This window comes from Mauremys reevesii, linkage group 5 (assembly GCF_016161935.1).
Source record: "Mauremys reevesii isolate NIE-2019 linkage group 5, ASM1616193v1, whole genome shotgun sequence".
Taxonomy (NCBI): domain Eukaryota; kingdom Metazoa; phylum Chordata; order Testudines; family Geoemydidae; genus Mauremys; species Mauremys reevesii.
In genome coordinates this window covers 102,907,225-102,926,948 of record NC_052627.1, presented here as the reverse complement: position 1 = coordinate 102,926,948, position 19,724 = coordinate 102,907,225, and the positions used below count along the sequence as shown (strand labels likewise).

Below are 19,724 nucleotides of genomic sequence, written 5' to 3'. Positions count from 1 at the left end.
AGAGTCTCTGCCAATCTGACCTGGCGAAAATTCCTTCCCAACCTCAAATATGGCAATGAGTTAGACCCTGACCATGTTGGCAAGACCTACCAGCTAGACACAAGGGAAATAATTCATTGTAGTAACTCAGAGCCCTCCCCATCTAGTGTCCATCTCTGGCCTTTGGAGATATTTGCTACTAGCAGTTGCAGATGGGTCACATGCCATTATAAGCTATTTCACCATACCATCCGCTCTGTACACTTATAAGGCACAGTTTTGAAATTAGTTAGGTTTTTTGCTGTTGCAAAACTTCACTCCTCTGATCATCAGAAACCTTCGTCTAATTTCAAGCCTAAACTTGTTGATGGCCAGTTTATATCCATTTGTTTTTGTGCCAACATTGGGCTTTAACTTAAATAACTCCTCTCCCTCCCTGGTTTTTATCCCACTGATGTATTTATGGAGAGCAATCATATCCCTCTTCATCCTTCACTTGCTTAGGCTAAACAAACCAAGCTCCTTACGTCTCCTTTCCTAAGGTAGGTTCTCTAGGCCTTTGTTCATCCAAACAGCTCTTTGTACCTGTTCTTTTTTTAATTCTTCTTTCTTAAACATGGGAGACCAGAATTGTACACAGTATTCCAGATGAGGTCTCACCAGTGCCTTATATAATAGTAATAACACTTCCATGTCTCTAATGGAAATACCTCTCCTGATACATACTAGGATTGTATTAGACTTTTTCATGGCTGTATCACGAGGGGCCACTCTGCCTAGCCCCTGTCACTTGGGGCTGCTCTACCCTGCACTAGACATCACATTTTCCCCACATTGTCTGCCAGATGAGGATAGCTGGAGCACAGTGTGATCAAGCAACACCTCCTCCCTACCCTTCACAAAAAGTCTTTTGCCACCCCTTTCATGCGGTTCACACCATGAACTAGGGGCAGACAGGTGTAGGAGCCACCTAAACTAGCTGTATACTTGTTTGCATCACCAAGTAGTCTTTATAGATGTGTGGTTTTGTGTTGATGTGTCACTGTGGAGCACCAGAATTGTATACATTGTTTGGCTGTGCAACTGTGGAAATATACAGTGAAATCAATAGAGCAGGTTTAATACAAAATTTTATGTTACTACATTTATGGGATACTATGAGAACTTTGTATTTCCTAATTTATGAATGTAATAAAAACCATGTAAGAATCATGTTGTATTTAGCACAAGTTTGGTATATATCTAATTTAGTAATTCTACCAGAGCCCTGGGCAGAAAGACTTTGTTATGATGAATAAAAAGAAAATATTGAAGTGCCTAATTTTATTTATTTTCAGTGGAATTTACTCCAGTATCTTATGTTAAGGATTTAATAGCTCTGTGTGTTAGGAGAGCCTGAAACAAGAATAATACTTTCCAGCTTTCATCAAGGACTATTTTACACAAGTGAAGTCCAAAATGTATACATGCATCTATATCATGTCATACTGCATTCTTTATTTTTCATACATCTAATCCAGGGGTTCCCAAACTTGGTTCGCGGCTTGTTCAGGGTAAGCCCCTGGCATGCTGCGAGATGCTTTGTTTACCTGAGTGTCTGCAGGTACAGCCGCTCGCAGCTCCCAGTGGCCACGGTTCACCGTTCCCAGCCAATGGGAGCTGCGGGAAGTGGTGGTCCAGCCCACGCCATTTCCCTCAGCTCCCATTGGCCGGGAACGGTGAACCACAGCCACTGGGAGCTGTGAATGGCCGTACCTGCGGATGCTCAGTTAAACAAAGCATCTCGCGGCCCACTAGCGGATTATCCTGAACAAGCCGTGAATCAAGTTTGGGAGCCCCATACCTAATCCAATCCTCACTAAATCAGAGTCTTTCAGTATAGTTCATTTTATTGAATGGGACAAACTGTGATTTCCTAACTCTTTTGAGTAGACCAATTGACAACAATGGGACTATGGGCATGAGTAAGGAAATCATGATTTGTAATTATGTGTAATTATGGATCTTCCTCTTTGAAGGGGCATTTACAGGAACCTTTCACTTTCTAGAAGAGCTTCTTTTCTTCATAGGACTATAGTAATTATGGAGGTTATCTTTTGTGCCAAATAAAATAAGTGACCTGGACCATCTATTATATTTCATTCCCTTCTTGAAGGCTATGGAACAGAAGACCAGCTATATTCCAGGTTAAAAGGTGAGTCACAGCAATTTTAGTTCCTTCCCTAAACAATGTAGCCTGTGACATGCCTGTTAACAACATTTAGCATTTGATATACTAGTACAGTGTACCATATATTGCACAATCATGTTCCAGACCAAAGATATCTTTACTTTTTGGTCTGGAAGTTTTATCACTGTTTCCTATTCTTTCCAATGGAACTACACTCAGAGCTTCTGGCTCTCATCCATCTATTGAATAAAGACATGCTTCTAATTTAAGGATAATGAAAAAAACTACCAAATCTCAATTTCTAAAATTATACATTGATTTTTAATCAGAATAATAAACTAACACACTATATGTGTTATAGGACATAATCCTGTTACCACTGACTTCAGTAGAAGCAGGAATGTGCCCATCAAAATGCGGACCTTTGAAAAATGGTTGAGTGATCCAACTGGAAACAACTATCTTGGGGAGTTAGAGTACAAAAGAATATAAGCATTCAAGAAGGTTTACACCTTGAATCTAGGTCATGCAGGAAAGAAGAGGGAATTCAGTTACTATCCAGGGAGTAGATTTATTTGAACTAACCTGAACTTGGACAACGTTTTGAGTTCAGGTGAGGAAATGTGCATACGTTTTTGAAAATTAGAAACTTCTGACACCTTTGCCTTTCTCCTAAACTGAATGTGAAACATAACTAATGAACTTATGAAACAGTATACATTTCTAACGGAAAAGCAAAGGTTAGATGTATTAAAAGGGAAGTGATATGCACATCTTAAATAAAAGTGGAGACTAAAAAGAGCTAGTCTTTCAAAAGAAATAAAAAAAACCAACCCTATTTTAATAAAGATTACCCTTTCTGATGACTGCCAAGGTCTGGCAAAGTTGATCTGCAGCAGTCGCAGTGCTGCATTTTTCATCTCTTTTGAAATAACCCAAAATATTTTTTAAAATTAAAAACGATAATTTAAATGTTCAAAGTCCTGGGTGAGTGCTTTGGAAATCTGTGTTTTGCTGTCAAAAGTTGTGTGCAGGGGAGAGGGAAGTATAGAGCTATCTTTTGCTCACATTCACAAACAAATGAATGCTGCAGATGCAAACTTAAAAAGTTCATGCCCTCTTCAAAGATGACAAGATTAGTGCAAACTCAGTATCTTTACAGTTTGCACCTGCAGCATCGACATGGGGGAGTTAGAGCACACCATTTTTGATGTGCAAAGCTATTCGTGCCCCCCTTTGCATGGCAGTGTCACATGCCTTAACATGGAACACGATACATTAATGAAATATATTATTTGACTGAGTTGCCTGCAACAGAAGGGGACTGGACATGATGACCCAGGAGGTCCTTTCCTGTTTTGTGTCCCTATGTTCTTCTCATTTCATTTAATCTCCCAGGAATCCAATGGTCTTCTTTGCCTTCACCTTGTCCCATTAATTATGGTTGGCAGCTTCAATTGTTCTTGTCAAGAGCATCTCCCAAGCTAACAGTAACCTCCTTCATGCCCTCATGTCCTTGTTTGGAGGTCATGTCCTCCTTACTCGTGCTCTCTGTCTCATGACTACTAGTTCAGGTACTCTCTGGCCAATATGTCCCATGTTTTGTCATCTCACATAATCCAGCCACCTCAGCTTTTCCGTGATGCTCTTTAGTTTACTTAGCATATTCTTATCTTAGAGAATTCCTGTCAATGCCCTTCATTTATGCCAAGCAATTTCATGTGGCTCCTAAGATCTGCATCCACTTTCTCATCATGGCTCAACACTGAACCAAGGTATTTAAATTTGTGAGTAGACTAACTCTATATCAGTTAGTTTTATTTGCTTCTCATTGTCCCTCTCAGTAACATCTCATGTATTCTGTCATTGTCAGCTGACTTCAAGATCCTTTTCCGGTTTGTATTCATCTTCATGGCTCAACGTAATGTCATCACCAAAAAGCATGCTGCATGGAGCCACTCCCCTAATCTCCTGCATTAAGGGGTCCATTACAATCACAACTTGGAATGGGCATAAGGCTGATCCTTGTTGTAGGCCTACACTCACAGTGAATGAATAATTGTAGCCATAGTGCTTCTCATTACTGCTGTCCTATCCTTGTACGTGTCCATGATAGCTTGAACACATGGCACCAGTAGATTGCACAGCAGCGGGCCACAACATAACAATTCTTTTGGAACTCTGTCATAAGCTCCGTCTAAAATCACCAAACCCCAAATTCAATTCCTTGTGTTTCTCCCTGTACTACTTCTGCAATATTTGTGCTACAAACACGGCATTCATTATTTACCTTCCTGGCATACGCCTGAACTATTGTCACTTACTTGATGATCCAGCTTCTCTCAAAGTCTTTTCATGATCATTTTTTCCAGCCATTTCATTGTCTGACTCATTAATGTGATGGAACAGTAATTACTACATTCTTACACATCTCCTTTATGCTTGAAGATTGGTACCAATGTCCTCTTCCTTCATGCATTGGACATCCAATTTTATGTAATGGAATTCACATGGCAGGGCAGGAAGATTTTTAAAGAGGCAGGACTATACATTGTCCAGTATTGCTAGAGTCTGATCCAGCAACCAGGTCGGTGCCAAACGGGATTCAATGAAGTTGCACTGGTATCCTTCATTCAGAACCCTTGCTTTTGAGTGTTTTATCATTGGATCATTTAGTATTTTTTTTTTAAGTTCTAGAAATTTCTTTTATTATTACTAGACTAAAAACAAAGGTTTTCTTTAGGAAACTACATATTTGCTCTAGAAAGAAAGAAAATTAGTAATTAAATTTTTTTTGTGCAAATTTAAAGCAAGCAAAACTGGTGAATTCATCATAGTGATAAATGTGAGGTAACTTAAGTCTTCAATATATGGGCATTGCTGTTGAGTGGAGCAATTGAAGTAGTAATATAAAGACAGACTTAACATGAATGATTACTATAAACTAGAAGGACAAAGTATGAGTAAAATAATGTTTAGTATGGGAATCAATTTAATTATTCACATAACAGATTCACTCTTCAGTTTGTCTATCTTCACAACTTGTTTTGCATTGCATTGATATCATGTTGCATTTCCTTACATTGCAAAACCAATCACAGCTGCATTGACAATGTTTTGCCTTTTCTCAGATCATAGTCATTTCTATAGACTTGCACTGACAGTGATTTCCTTTTACTTTATGTTGCAGGGTCATTTTCTATAGACTTCCATTGACAACATTCGCCTCACCACATAATGTAGTATCATCACCACGGGCTTACATGCAACATTCTGTCTTTTCTTCACATTGTAACAGAAAGGCCAGAACTGCATTCACTATTTTTTTTCCCCTCCATATCTTAGACTTGTTACCGCAGTCTCTTGACGCTCACTCCTGTAGACTTGCTCTGTGTACAGAACTCATGACTCCAATTTCCTGAGGAAGTCATAATGAAATATTGGAAAAGTATTCTCAAAAATTGTTATGCTGTACCTGTCTAATAGTTGCAAAGGACATGAAATTTAAGTTGGAAAGTTGTGTGTTTGTTGAAGAAGTTAGTAGGGTTGAGTCAAAAGCTTCATTCACATTCAGGGCTACAAGGCAGGGGTACTGGAACCATTTTTAGTGGGGGTGCCGAGAGCCATTGAACCAAACTGTAAACCCTGTATATGATGGAAATCACTTCAAGCCAGGGAGTGCTGCAGCACTGCTAGCACCACTAGTTCAAGCACCTATACTACAAGCGCTGGATCTTGCAAACATTTAGGCACATGTGTAACTTTAAGAACTGTGAGTATTCTCATTGACTTCAGTACATATGTGTTTTCAGGATTGGGGCCTGAGAGTCAGATTTCAATGGAAGTATTCCAATGCTGGGATGCAGGAGTCAAATTGCAATGGAAATAACCTGCTTAGATGCCTCTGGGGGGAAAAAAATCACACTAAGTGCTATCTGCATCTTTAACCACCTTTGAAAATCTGTTCATAAGTGCTCAGTTCAAATACGATGCATCAGAGAATGAGCATATACCTAGTAGCTGATTTTACAAGAAAAGTAACACATTATAATCAGGATAAGGTTTCAATCAGGCTTGCCAATCAGAAGTCACCATTGAATGACGGTGTGTTAAGGGGGGTTCTGCAGGTATCAGTACAGGACCAATGAGATTCAACATTTTCACCCATGATCTGAAAATAAATATAAAATCACTGCTGATGAAATTTGTGCATGATGCAAAGTTTGGTGAAATAGCCAATGATGAGTACAGGACAGTCATATAGAGCAATGTGGATCACTTGCCAAGTTGAGCCTATTCAACTAAAATACTTTTTTAGTACAGCCAAATGCAAAGTTACAATCCAGGAACAAGAAATGCAGGGCATACCTACAGAATGAGGACTGTATCCTGAAAAGCAGTGACTCTGAAAAGGATTTAGGGGTTATAGTGCACAACCAACTGAACATGAACTCCCAGTGAGCCGCTGTGTCAAAAATGGGTAGAAAGCGTGGAGAAGAAAGGTGATTTTACCTTTAAACATTTTCTGGATTAGGGCCTTATAGTCCTTAATATGAATGAAGCCTTTGATTTTACGCCCCCTGCTTCCTACCATGAGCACACTGAACTTTCCAAAGATTTACATGGCTTTGGTGAGACCAATACTGTGCTCAGTTCTGCTGTCCTCATTTTAAAATAGATGTTGAAAAATTAGAGAGGGTGCAGGAAAGAGCCTAAAATAAAATAAAAGATTCAAGGGCTGGAGAAAATGCCTTCCAATGAGAGACGTAAAGAGCTCAATGTGTTTATATTATCAGAAATAAGTTTGAGAGGTGACTTGGTAATAATGCCTAAGTACCTCATGGAGAGAAAATATCAGGTACTAAAGGGCTCTCCAGTCCCACAGAGGAAGGCATAACAAGAATTAATGGCTGGAAGCTGAAGCCAGACAAATTCAATTTAGAAATTAGGACTTTTTTTTTTTAAATAGTGACAGTGATTAACCATTGGAACAAATTACCATGAGAAGTGCTGCATTCCCCATCTCTTGATAGCTTCAGGTCAAGACTGGATTCCTTTCTGGGAGAGAGATTTTAGTCAAACAAGCGTTGGGGCTCAATACAGGGGTAAATGGATGAAATTTAATGGCCTGTGATATACATGAGGTCAGACTAGATGATTTAATACTCCCTTCTGGTCTTAATCTCTATGAATGGGTCTGATCTTGGAAGTTGCTGAGAATCTCCTACAAGATACTGGGGACTTTCAACTCTCATTGATTTTGCAAAATTATTATTTATTTAGTAGACCAATACTGGACTGCCACAACTTTTAAACAAGCACTAGAAATAAAATGTCTTATTATATTATGAGCTTTCTGTCCATGTTATTGTTTTCTAACATCCAATAAAATTATATCATTTCAATGTTACTAATAATCAAAAATCAAAAACAGATTTACTTGGGAATGGAAGTCTATCTCTTGTTGAACAAGGGATCAATTATTAGGATTAATCATTCTTATGGATCACAGGTTGCTCTTTTTCATTACAATAATAAACCTAAATGATGTTGCAACTATCAGTTCTGCTCCAGCTGTTTTGCACCACTCCAGCTGCCACAGAAACCAGAAAACTGAGGCTTACTCATTTTCACCCTAGCATCAGGGCTGTTCTTGGAGGAAAGGAGGAGGATCTTAGACTCCAGCAAGTCTCAAGCTGCCAGAATGGCCTTTTGGAACTGTTGGGAGCCAGGCTGCTGTAAATTGCAGCAGATTTGACTAGCCCCTCGTTAATCCTAAAATTTGGGGAAGAAAAACATGGCTTGGTCTTCCCTTTCTCAGCTGCGCCAGCTGAGGAGCCTAAAGATTCCCAGCTTCCTAAAAGGAAGTAAGCATAGCACAGACAGAGTTGATAACAGTCCGTTTTTCAGGTAGATATGGCTATCAGCTAGCATATGTACTAGTTAATATGCTTGTGTCCTCCCATGTGTTGGTATAATCCTTAGTGGAACAGGGACCAAATCCTATCTGGGTCCTTTGAGTATTATTGCAATACAAGTAAATGATGATAAAGGAGCAAGAGAGTGTGGGCCTCTGTATTTACTTTAATAAACTGCATTTCTTTCCAACAAGCAAATGTTTGCAGCATTTATGTTAAAACAAGAGCCTTCTTTTCTTAACCACAAACAGACTCACTGTGTACATGATCAAAAAAAAGCTTGGTGGAGCACTGAGATAATGCACTTACTTTTCACCGCCGTAGATCTGAGTTCAAACATGGTTTAGATCACAAGTGAAATGAGCTCAGCCATCTCCATCTCATTTCAGTGAACATTTGGGTACATCAGAAGAATAATTACTCGGTTCAGTGTGATGTGTGGTCTCAGCTCAGGAGGGGCCCATTAGCAGAATAAAAGGGGCATTCCAGCTCAGCACTAACGTATATTGGCAGAGATGTGTGATGAAGCTAGCTCCTGGGTTTTCTAAATTCTAAAAAGAGTGATAAACAATAACAGGAAGTAAAAGTAAAGAAAGAGCTTTGACCTTGAAACTCAAGTCATACCATAACCATGCAGAATCTATGCTGAAAGTATGTAAAGGTGAGATAATGCAAAGTCTATAAAAGGATACCCACATCCCCTTGATACATTATAGAAAACAAAATATATGATCAGACATAAATATCACTGTATTTCTTCCTATATCCTTAAGAATTTAGGTCCACAAAGAAACTGCTCAAACCTTTTTTTTTCCCCTCTGAGTTTGATAAGGGGTTCTTTAAATATTTAAATTTGGGAAAGCCACTTCTTTTCTTCCTTAGGCTGATGAAAGAGGAACTTTCCTTTAGTCTTTTTAAAACATGAAAGAGGCAAGATCACCATCATCAGATACCTCCTCCCTTTCCTCTGAGAATGGTTCTTTGAAATCTTCAAACAGGAAAATACTTTTCTTTATAGTCTCCTGCTCCTGCACAAAATGGTGAGCCACATATGGTGCTTTAAACCCATAGGATGTTTTTGGAGGTGAGGGAGTCCTTGCACTTTCAAACTGTATTCAGATTATTAACATTCCATTTTTACAATTTATTTATTTAGCTAGATTGTTTTATTGTACTTGTGCCTAGAATATATCGAGTGGGATATTAAGATTTAAAAAAAAATGCATTTTATAAAGAAAATAAGACGAACCAATGTAAAGTTAGATGGAAACTCAAATAATAAAACCATTAGGCCTAATCAATTCATGCACCAAAGACTCATATATATCTTCCTAAAATTTATACTTTTCTGATAAACCTTGGAAAAGATAGTTGTGCATAATTATTTGAATAAATAAAATACAATCATTCATGATGGGCACCTATAAAAGGCTTTCAACATCTCTACAATAAATTGCAGCAGCAAATGAAATTAAACAGCCAGCAGAAAGGAAAACTCTCCTCCTCACCAGATCCATCTCCCCACAAAACCCATCCTTACCAGCAACCAGTGGAAACAGAAGTGCCTTGTAGCATGCCCTTTACATCAACAAGACATGGGCTATTTCAAAGCAGGGTGCAAGCTTGTGCTGCATCTGAGGTTTCTCTGCCACAAGTCCCCTCCCTTTTAAATTCAGCTGATCGCTTCCATTGTTTGTAACTGTTCAGTGTGGCAAGAAGAGGGAGGTGAACTCCCATGTAGCTAGATCCTAGCCAATTTAGGCCTTATGGACCTCAAACTAGGGCTTTAATCAGACACAAGTAGTGCCTGAGCCTTATAGTGGTGTACCACACAAAGGTTAATTTCCTCTTCTATTCCCAACCCCTCCCCCCATGAATTAAAATGTACATGCAGTTTTAAGCACTCTGAAAAATACTCAAACATTCTCAAAATAAACTGTCCTGTGCACACAAGGATTGTTGATCTGCTTCATCTCTGCAAACCCTTACTGAACTTTTCAAAAGTGTTCCATCCTAAGAAACACTTACACATAATGCATGCAATACTTGGTAGTTGAACTCTGCTCTGATATTTACCTTCATGCCTATCTTTTCTCAGGATCATAATAGAAATAATTAATCATGTAGTACACAAATACACACACAGTAAGGGCAGATATGGCTAAAAACATAAGAAAAGGGATAAATGTATTTGGCTTAATTTCAGGGCATAACTGGGGTCCGCTAAGGCTTTTCTCCCTTCTCAGACAATTATACTGCTCTGAACCATTTGATTGCCTAGCTGATTGCTTATTAACCTGTTTTCTTATAGTACATGGCTAATTAATAAACATCTGCAGTCATCACTCACCATATTCACTAAGCAGTGCCTCAAGTGGTGTATATAGGCTTAGCTCCACTGAAGTCACTGCAGCTGTACCAGTTTAAACCAGGTGAGGCGCTGAACCTCTGTGCCTGAATCTTATTCCCAGTAATGTCCAGGCAACATGGCTGAATAACTGACTCTAGTTAAATTTGATCTTGTTTGGAGGCAGATATAAGGATCTCCTGGGTGTTGGCTTGCTGCCCAGGGGAGATAGGTTGCATCTGTAATGTCACAAATTGCTTCTAAGTGCAAAAATGTACAGTCCAAGTGGCACCCATGCAATACCTTTATTAAAGACAATGTACAAATAACATGATCTAGCCCTAATTTTTTGATGTGCACTGTCTGATCACTTAACCAAAAAAGATATTAAATATATGAATGTTGAATAGACTAAGGTGTGGTTTTGAAATACTAAAGGTTAAAGCAGTTCAGAAATATTGTACATTAAGACCATCTGGATAACTGAAGTTAAATTACAAGTGAATAAATAAATCTATTGCAATTGCCCTTAGGAGAGACAAACCCTTCTGTTAATTACTTTAAAAGAATTTACAGTACCCAAAGATTTTCAGATCAACAGTATTTATGTTTTCCTAGTTAGTTAATAAACACATTGAAAAAGTGAAAGCTTTCATTATGGTTTTCAATACATTTATGAGGTTACTTAATGAAGCTTCCACAGGGGCTCTAATCTTACCAGACTTTCTGTAATAGAGTTGCATTGTCCTCAGGGTAACTACCTTCAGATGCTCAACTGCATGAAGGAAAAGTAGAATGAAATATAATGGTTTAACTTGCTTATCCTTCCGGCAGACAACATAAAAAACAATTATTATTAGGAAACTGGAGCTCTTCAGCTTGTAAAATTCTGATCTTGATCTCCACTATTATTCAGTAATGGAAAACTACATCATGTGAATATAACATACTATGTAACTTAATTTTTTTTAAATTAACAGAAAACATTTTTCCAAATAGGCCAAGGTGTTGAAGGTCACGTAGGACAAGGTTTTCAATCCTCTGCGGTAAAATACTGACAACATCAAAGTCAATGGCAAAACTCCCATTTTACCCTTGTCTAAATCCAAACTATTACTTGGAGTACACTAAACACAGCTAGGGAAATATTGATAAGTTTCTAAATGGGTATGTGCTTGTGACCAGTCTAATTATAAACAAAGAAAATTATTAATAATTATTATTATTTATTTAACCATGCATGTATTACTATGTGCATAAGCACAAGTTTCTCCATTGGTATAGAAGTTCCCTAAACTTGTCTGTTGTTCAAAATCATCATTACTACAGATATTGGAGAGACTCCTTTAGATCAAACAATAGATACCTCTGCTTTTGGTTTTATTCCTACATCTGTGTGATTTAGATGTAGACACAGTGTCCTTACAACTCTCTCACCTGTCACAAGTGTTCATTGCTGAAGTTCCCTGCATAGTTTAATAGGCACACAGAGTGGCAAGTCTGTCAGAATGAGCCAGGGTGGTGCCATATTTGTGACATTCACCTCCAGCTGCTTACACTGATCTGAGGCCGCCAAACATCTTTCACTGTACTCATAACTTGAATCTGAGTTAAACTGAAGTGAAAAGATAATGGATTAAACTAATCTATTCTTGGGATAGTCCCTTGAAAATAGCTGTCATTTTAGTAAGCTCAATCATTAATCAGACACTTTGAGTGGGTGAGTGGTAAGGATATGACTTATTTTTGGCTTTGTTTTTTATGACTGTGAGTTGGATTCAATCTGCACAGCAAACAGCCAATGGATTTAAAGTTCCTTCACTTACAATCCTTGTCTTTTCAGAAGGATTCCAAGAATTACCATTATCACCAAAATAAATGAAACTTGATATAAAAGAGCTCAGATGTTTTCCCAGATCGGTAATGCTCAGGAGCCAGTATTTACTGAACACAAATCAATTCAAAAAAATATTTTAAAAATCTCTTTTCATTTATACTTTTGTTAATTTATTGCAAACATTTTACATTTAGGAGTAATAAAATGGCAAGTTAAAATAACATGAATGTTACAATAATATTTGACAGTTATATTGTTGAAAAATAATGATTTCTGATATAGCACACATTTAATATCCATGCCATTTAGTAATAATTCTTATTTTCCTCAGACCTATTCAGCTGATTACCTAATTCCATTAGTAGGTGAGACAAGGGAGGGCACTGGCCCCAATGTCCAATAAAAACAGGATAGTTTTAGATTTACTTCTAGCATTAATATTATTCATATAGTGCTAGTGCCAAGAATCCCCAGTTAGGGGTCTATTGTGCTAAGTTCTGTACAATGATGATTATCCATTGTATCATTGATGGACCTGAGAAGCTGCCGTACAAATGATGAATCACGTTTCTTCCAAGCTTTGAGCCAAAAGAATATGTAACAGATCTGTTTAGCACACAGAGGATGATGTTTTTCTGGAGTTACTGCTGTTAAGGATAGTTCACAATTGAGTACTATACTGAATAGATTTATTTTTGAAAAATAATTTGAAAAAAGTTTATTTTCTTTAAAAAGTAAAGCGGACTAAATACTGCAAAAATACTGCTTATATTTAAAAAGAAATTCACTTTGGCTGTGCTTGCACCACTTTTTTATTTGATTTCCATTAGTGATCAGACTTTATTCACAAGGACTAGTCACAGCAGAAATGGAAAAATTTTCTACGCGATGGAATACTGTTTAAACACAGTAGAGAAAAAGGGTTTCCAAAACCTCTTGTCAGTGTCTTGGCACTGAAGCAATTAAATGAGCCAGACAAGCATCCGACTGCACAGTTCACTACTAGGACAATGCATCCAAATACAATTAATTACTATGTGGTAATGTGACAAGAGAAATTAAATGTAAACCGTGTTCTCAGCCAATAAATCTTACTTGAAGGCTGTGAGGACAAGAATAGAATAAGATTAAAATGTGTTGAAATTTCTCAGTATTGTTTATCTACTATCCATGAACTGCTACCTATCTCTAACTGATTTATCAAGATGCTCAGATGAGAGTTATCCAATCAGAGAAGAGAAACACTTTATAGCTTATGGACCAATCATAATTAATCAACATAGCTTAGATTATGAAGTGAATAATATTGAAACCCTTGTCTTATTTTTTTCCTCCTACAGTAAATCTGTTGAATAAAAAATAAACTTGAAAAAAATATCAAGGAAAATGAACAAGTATATTCTAGGAAATCACAGTCTGCTTGCAGACTTTTCATGGAAATAAAGAGGCTAAGTTAACTGACTAAGCACTGGCACTTTTTGGTACTGTAGAAATAATAAATAATAATAAATTAGTGGACTTTGGGTCTCCAATCCTGAACTGGTATCATTAGGTCAAAATCAGTTGTTAAATCACAGAAGAATCATATCATTCAGAATTACTCACAACAGATTCTTGAGTCACCCCATACATTTGATTGCAGGAACTATCATGCCACCTTTTAAAATTATTTAGAGAACAACAAAGACAAAATGAACTTTCTAATACAGTCCTTGATTTTTTAATGGAACCAAGTTCGAACCCACTGGTGTATTTCGGTAATTAAGTTTTAACACGCAGACACATTGTGTCTATATACTATGGCAGGGTTAGTTATGAAATTAATTTATATATATAGTTCACAATCAAAAAAAGCTTTAAAACATTAGAGAAAAATCATTACAAAATAAACAACTTGTGTCAACCTTTGGGCACAATGTGCCAGTTGTTTTTTTTAAATAGGAATAATGAATCTATACTGTATTGAGCAGCTAACATAGGATCAAATCCTGCTTGCTTCAGTTATATAAGTGGTCTCTCATTATGTATTTATATACATAGCAGCACATTATAAATCCCAAAGCATCCAAAGTAGTTTGTAGGTTTCCCACCTAAACTATAATTCTCTACATTTTCTGTTGGTAGTATCTAACAACCATCTTCCCAGTAGTCATCAGGGGTCAAAAGCAAGACCTTCAGAGCTAAGAGCAAGCTTCACAACAGATTTAGCTAAAGAAATAAGACACCCCCCCCTCCACCTCCCAGCTGACAGTGGTAAAAGACTTATCTCCTCTATGCAGGGCCAGCTCCAGGCACCAGCACAGCAAGCAGGTGCTTGGGGCAGCCAACGGAGACGGGCGGCATGTCGGGCTCTTCAGCGGCAATTGAGCAACAGGTCCCTCAGTCCCTCTCAGAGGGAAGGATCTAACGCCGAATTATGAAGCTGCAGTGGTAGAGCTGCCGCCGAAGTGTCGCCAAGCATGGCACTTTTTTTTTTTTGGTTGCTTGGGGTGGCAAAAACGCTGGAGCCGGCCCTGCCTCTATGGATCAGGCTCATACGAGAATGCAAAATATACACTCAGTGGATTACAGATCCCCAAAGCTAGCAAATTTTAAATTTCTATTTCATGAGTATTCAAATACATGAGTTTCAAATTTGCTTTCTACAACTATTTATTATCGTAAAATTCAATTACATGTTTGAATAATAAGAGTATAGCAGTAAGAATGAGAATATATCATCTGCCTGAGATGCTGATGGTGATTGTGAAATGCTCAGGGAGATTACAGAGGCTACAAAAAGAGAAAACTCAATAGTAATGGGGGATTTCAACTGTCCCCATATTAATGGGGAACATACCAGATCAGGAAGGGATGCAGAAATAAAACTTCTAATCACTGTTAATGACTCCTTCTTGGAGCAGCTAGTCTGGGAACCCAGAAGATGACAGAGAGAATTTCTGATTTAGTCCTAAGTGGTGCACAGGATCTAGTCCCCGAATATAGCTGAACCATTCAGTAATTGAGACAACACTAATTAAATTTCATATGTTTTGGTGTGGGGGAGGGAAGAGGTGGGAATAACCAAATAAACCCATCACAGGAGTATTTAATTTCAAAAGGGGGAACTACACAAAACTGAGGAGGCTAGTTAAACAAAAATTAAAAGGAACAGTCACAAAAGTGAAATGCCTGCAAGCTTCATGGAAACATTGTAAAAACACCATAATAGGGCTCAAACTAAATGTATACCTCAAATATTAATAATAATTTATAAAAAAATGTAAGAGGACCAAAAAATGCCTCCATGGCTAAACAGAGTAAAATATATGTTTACAAACAAAAAGTCATCTTTTAAAAATTGGAAGTCAAATCCTACTGAGGAAAATAGAAAGGAACATGAGTTCTGGCAAGTCAAGTGTAAAAGTATAATTATACAGGCCAAAAAATAAATTTGAAGAGCAACTAGCAAACACCACAGAAAAAAAAGTAGCACATGTTTTAGGTACATCAGAAGCAAGAAGCCTGCCAAAAAAAATCTGTGGGGCCACTGGATAATCGAGGTGCTAAAGGAACACTCAAGGAAGACAAGGCAGTTGCAGAGAAGCTAATGAATTCTTTCAATTGGTCTTTGACTACACAGGATGTGAAGGAGCCTCCCACACCTAAGCCATTCTTTATAGGTGACAAATCTCAGGAAATGTCCCAGACTGAGATGTCAATAGAGGAGGCTTTGAAACGAACGGATAAATTAAATAGTAATAAATCAACAGGACCAGATGGCATTCACCCAAGAGTTCTGAAGGAACTCAACTATGAAATTGCAGAAGGTTAGTAGTTACCTATTGCTTAAATCAGATTCTGTACCAGATGACTGGCAGACAACTAATGTGACACTGGATTTTTTTTTAAAGGTTCCCAAGTCAATCCTGGCAAATTTAGGCAGGTAAGCCTAACTTCAGAAAGAGGCAAATTGGTTGAAAATATAGTAAAGAATAGATTTACCAGGCATATAGATGAAAACAATATGTTAGGGAAGAGTCAACACAATTTTTGTAAAAGGAAATCATTCTATCAGAATTCTTTGCGGTGGGGGTCAGCAAACATGTGGATAAGGATGACTCAGTGGATATAGTTGTGATGCTGGTAAACTAAATGCCAGCTCTTGCCAAAGCCATAAACATTAGGTAAGAACTGAAACTCATAGCTGGAAACCAAACCAGCTCACCTGCATGTTCATTTTCTTCAAAATAGGTATTAGTCTTATCAGAATGTATTTAATGTTTAGAGTCTATGAAATGCTTGTAAATTGTTGCGTGTATTAATCTCACATGTAATGTCTGTAATCCATGCTGTAAGAAATATGTAAATTTTGGATAACTTTGAAAATGTTTTCTCTGAATTTGTGATCCCAGGCATGGGAATCATTCCTTCCCCCGCACTCCCCCTACCCCCTGACCCTCATTGATTCAGGAAGCCTATCAAGATTAAATGGGCCATTAAGGACCATCCCAATACAAAGGATTGGTGTATGGCCTTATCACACATTGGAAATGCTACATACAAAGGAGCTCATCTCAGACTGGAAGACTAAATGTAAAAGATAAAACAGGGCCACAGGAGAATTTTTGTCTCTTTCCTGTTTGAACACTCAGAGGGCCAAAGACATTAAACTAAGGGCCTGTCTATACTACAATATTAAGTTGACCTATGTTAGCTTCTCGCCTCCAGCAGGGAGATCCACACTTGGAGTCTGGTCGGCTTCCATGCGCCCAGTGGAGAGATGGGACATAGGACCCCAGGGGTCAGCAGGGCTCTCCGCAGGAAGTGGGGAGCCCAGCTGGCAGGTCAAGGTAGGAGCCTGGGTGGCAGCCCAGTTTGGAGAGGAGACCTGGCAGCAGCCCAGCTGTGGAGCTGGCTTCCACAGACCTGTGGAATTGACAAAACAGCTGATGTAAGGAACACAGTGTCTTTTCTCCTGCTGATAATAGCCCATCTTAAATTGATTAGTCTTGTTATAGTTTGTATGGCAACACCCATTTTTTTCATGTTCTCTCTGTGTATATATCTATCTATCTTCCTACTGTATTTTCCACTGCATGCATCCGAAAGCTTATGCCCAAATAAATTTGTTAGTCTCTAAGGTGCTACAAGTACTCCTCATTCTTTTTATTGTCTACACCAGGGTGTCAAACACTACCCCAGCGCCAACTAAACTGCCCGGGTCGTCAGTTTTTATTGATGGCAGCAAAAAAAATATATAATTATGAATATGGCCTTGCACATGGCGGCTGAGCTCAACTCTGCTGCACTTCTCAGTTTCAACACTAGATGGAGCCAGAAACAAAAGGTGTGCACTAAAACTAAACAAAAAAAAAAAAAAAAAAACCACACCAGTCACACCAAATGGCAGCACCAGCAAGAGAAGAGAAGAAGTGTGAGTGTAGGTGGTGGGTGGGCAAGGCAAGCAGGCCACATCAGGCCGACCCCGTGGCGCGGCCTGCTGCCCCCCCGCCCCGAGAGCCGCGCCCCTTGCCTCCCCCTCCCCCTCCCCCACAGCCTCAGCTCGCGCTCGCCTCAGCTGCCTCGCCGGCTCCAGTGCCGCTGGCCGCTCTGTGCTGCAGTGCTGCAGTGCAGCTGCAGAGCCCGGCCTGGACCCAGTGCCTCCCAGTGCTCTGCGCTGGTGGGTGGCGGTGCCGCATGTGCCGGGCGGCGCTGTTGCAACACTGCCCACCCAGGCAGCACGGTGGCAGGCAGGGGGCAGGGGGGGGGAGGGGGGGGTGGGGAGGAGAGGGGGGTGTGGAGTTGGGGGGGTGGGGGTGGGGGGGGGGGGGGTTGGGGGGGGGCGGCGGGGGGGGGGGGGGGGCGGGAGGGGGGGGGGGGGGGGGGGGGGGGGGGGGGGAGGGGGGAGGCGGGTGGGGGGGGGGGCCGGCGGGGGGGGGTGGGGGTGGGAGGGGGGGGTGGGAGGGGGGCGGGGGTGAGGGGGGGTGGGGGGGTGGGGAGGGGGGGGGGGGGGGGGGCCCAGGGGGGGCAGGGGAGCAGGGAGGGGGCAGGGGTGGAGGACAGGGGGGGGGGGGGGGAGGGCAGGGGGGGCAGGGCAGTTGGGGGGCAGGGGGGGTAGATAGGAGGTGGGGGATAGGGCCAGGCCCTCCATGCGGCCCCCCCCTCCTGACCCTCCCCCTCCCAAACCCCCCCCCCCCCCGAGTCTACACAGACACTGCATCGCCCTAACTACACCAACATAAGCCCTACACTTCTCGTGGAGGTGGAGTTCTTATATTGGTGTAGTAGGGCACTTACATCAGCATGAGCAAGGCTATAGTGTAGACCAAGACTAAGGCCGAGATTCTTAGGATTATCCCTGGGTTTGGCCTGAAAGACATTTTGAATTGAAAGACCATTGCAACTCTGTCAGTTTTAGTATTAGATTGCAATTCACTTGTGTGTATATGTTTGCTTGCTTTAACTTTTTAAAAGCTCTCATTTCTTTTTCCTACTTAATAAATCTTTACATAGTTTATTACAGGATTGTCTATATGTTTTGTCTTTGGTTTAAGATCTAGAGTACCAATTGATCTGGGGTTAAGTGACTGGTCTCTTGGAATGGGCAGCAGCCTGATTGTTTTGTTCTTTTTGGTGTGACTAAGTCCAGCTTGCCTGGGTGGCAAGATAGACAGAAGATCCTAAGAGGACTGTCTGTGACTTCACAGTAAGACGGGATCCAGGAGTTCACATTTGTTACTGGATTGGTGAAATCTAATTATAGACTAAACCACCAGTTTGGAGTGTCTGCCATGTTTCTGGTAGTCTGCCCTGAGGTAGGCCCTCATGGTCGTGAGCCACTCCAGACAGTGTGACAATAGACTACTTGGACTTTCAGAAAGCCTTTGACAAGGTCCCTCACCAAAGGCTCTTAAGCAAAGTAAGTTGTCATGGGAAAAGAGGGAAGGTCCTCTCATGGATTGGTAACTGGTTAGAAGATAAGAAACAAAGGGTAGGAATAAATGGTCAGTTTTCACAGTGGAGAGATGTAAATACTGGGGTCCCTGAAGGATCTGTAATGGGACCAGTACTGTTCAACATATTCATAAATGATCTGGAAAAAGCGGTAAACAACAGTGAGGTAGAAAAGTTTGCAGACAAGATTAAATTACTCAAATCAGACTTTCAAGAGTTACAAAGGGATCTCACAAAACTGGGTGACAAGGCCAAAAAGGGCAGAGGAAATTCAAAGTTGATAAATACAAAGTAATGGACATTGGAAACATAATCCCAACTAGACATACAAAATGATGGGGTCTAAATTAGCTGTTATCACTCAAGAAAGAGATTTGAGAGAGTCATTGTGGATAGGTCTCTGAAAACATCTTTTCAGTATGCAACAGCAGTCTAAAAAGCTAACAATTTTAGGAACCATTAGGAAAGGGACAGATAATAAGAGAAAATATCATAATACCATTATATTAATCTATGGTACACTCACATCTGGAATAT

General features: G+C 39.8%; 1 long non-coding RNA gene across 1 annotated transcript; it reads right to left on the bottom strand.

Moving 5' to 3' along the window:
- Positions 1-4,987: 4,987 nt before the first annotated feature.
- On the bottom strand, positions 4,988-9,798 carry LOC120405758. The gene is made up of 4 exons (XR_005598829.1): positions 9,608-9,798; positions 8,377-8,618; positions 7,149-7,207; positions 4,988-5,567 (listed from the first exon to the last, which is right to left on the bottom strand). It is a non-coding gene; the product is annotated as an uncharacterized LOC120405758 (long non-coding RNA).
- Positions 9,799-19,724: the final 9,926 nt, after the last annotated feature.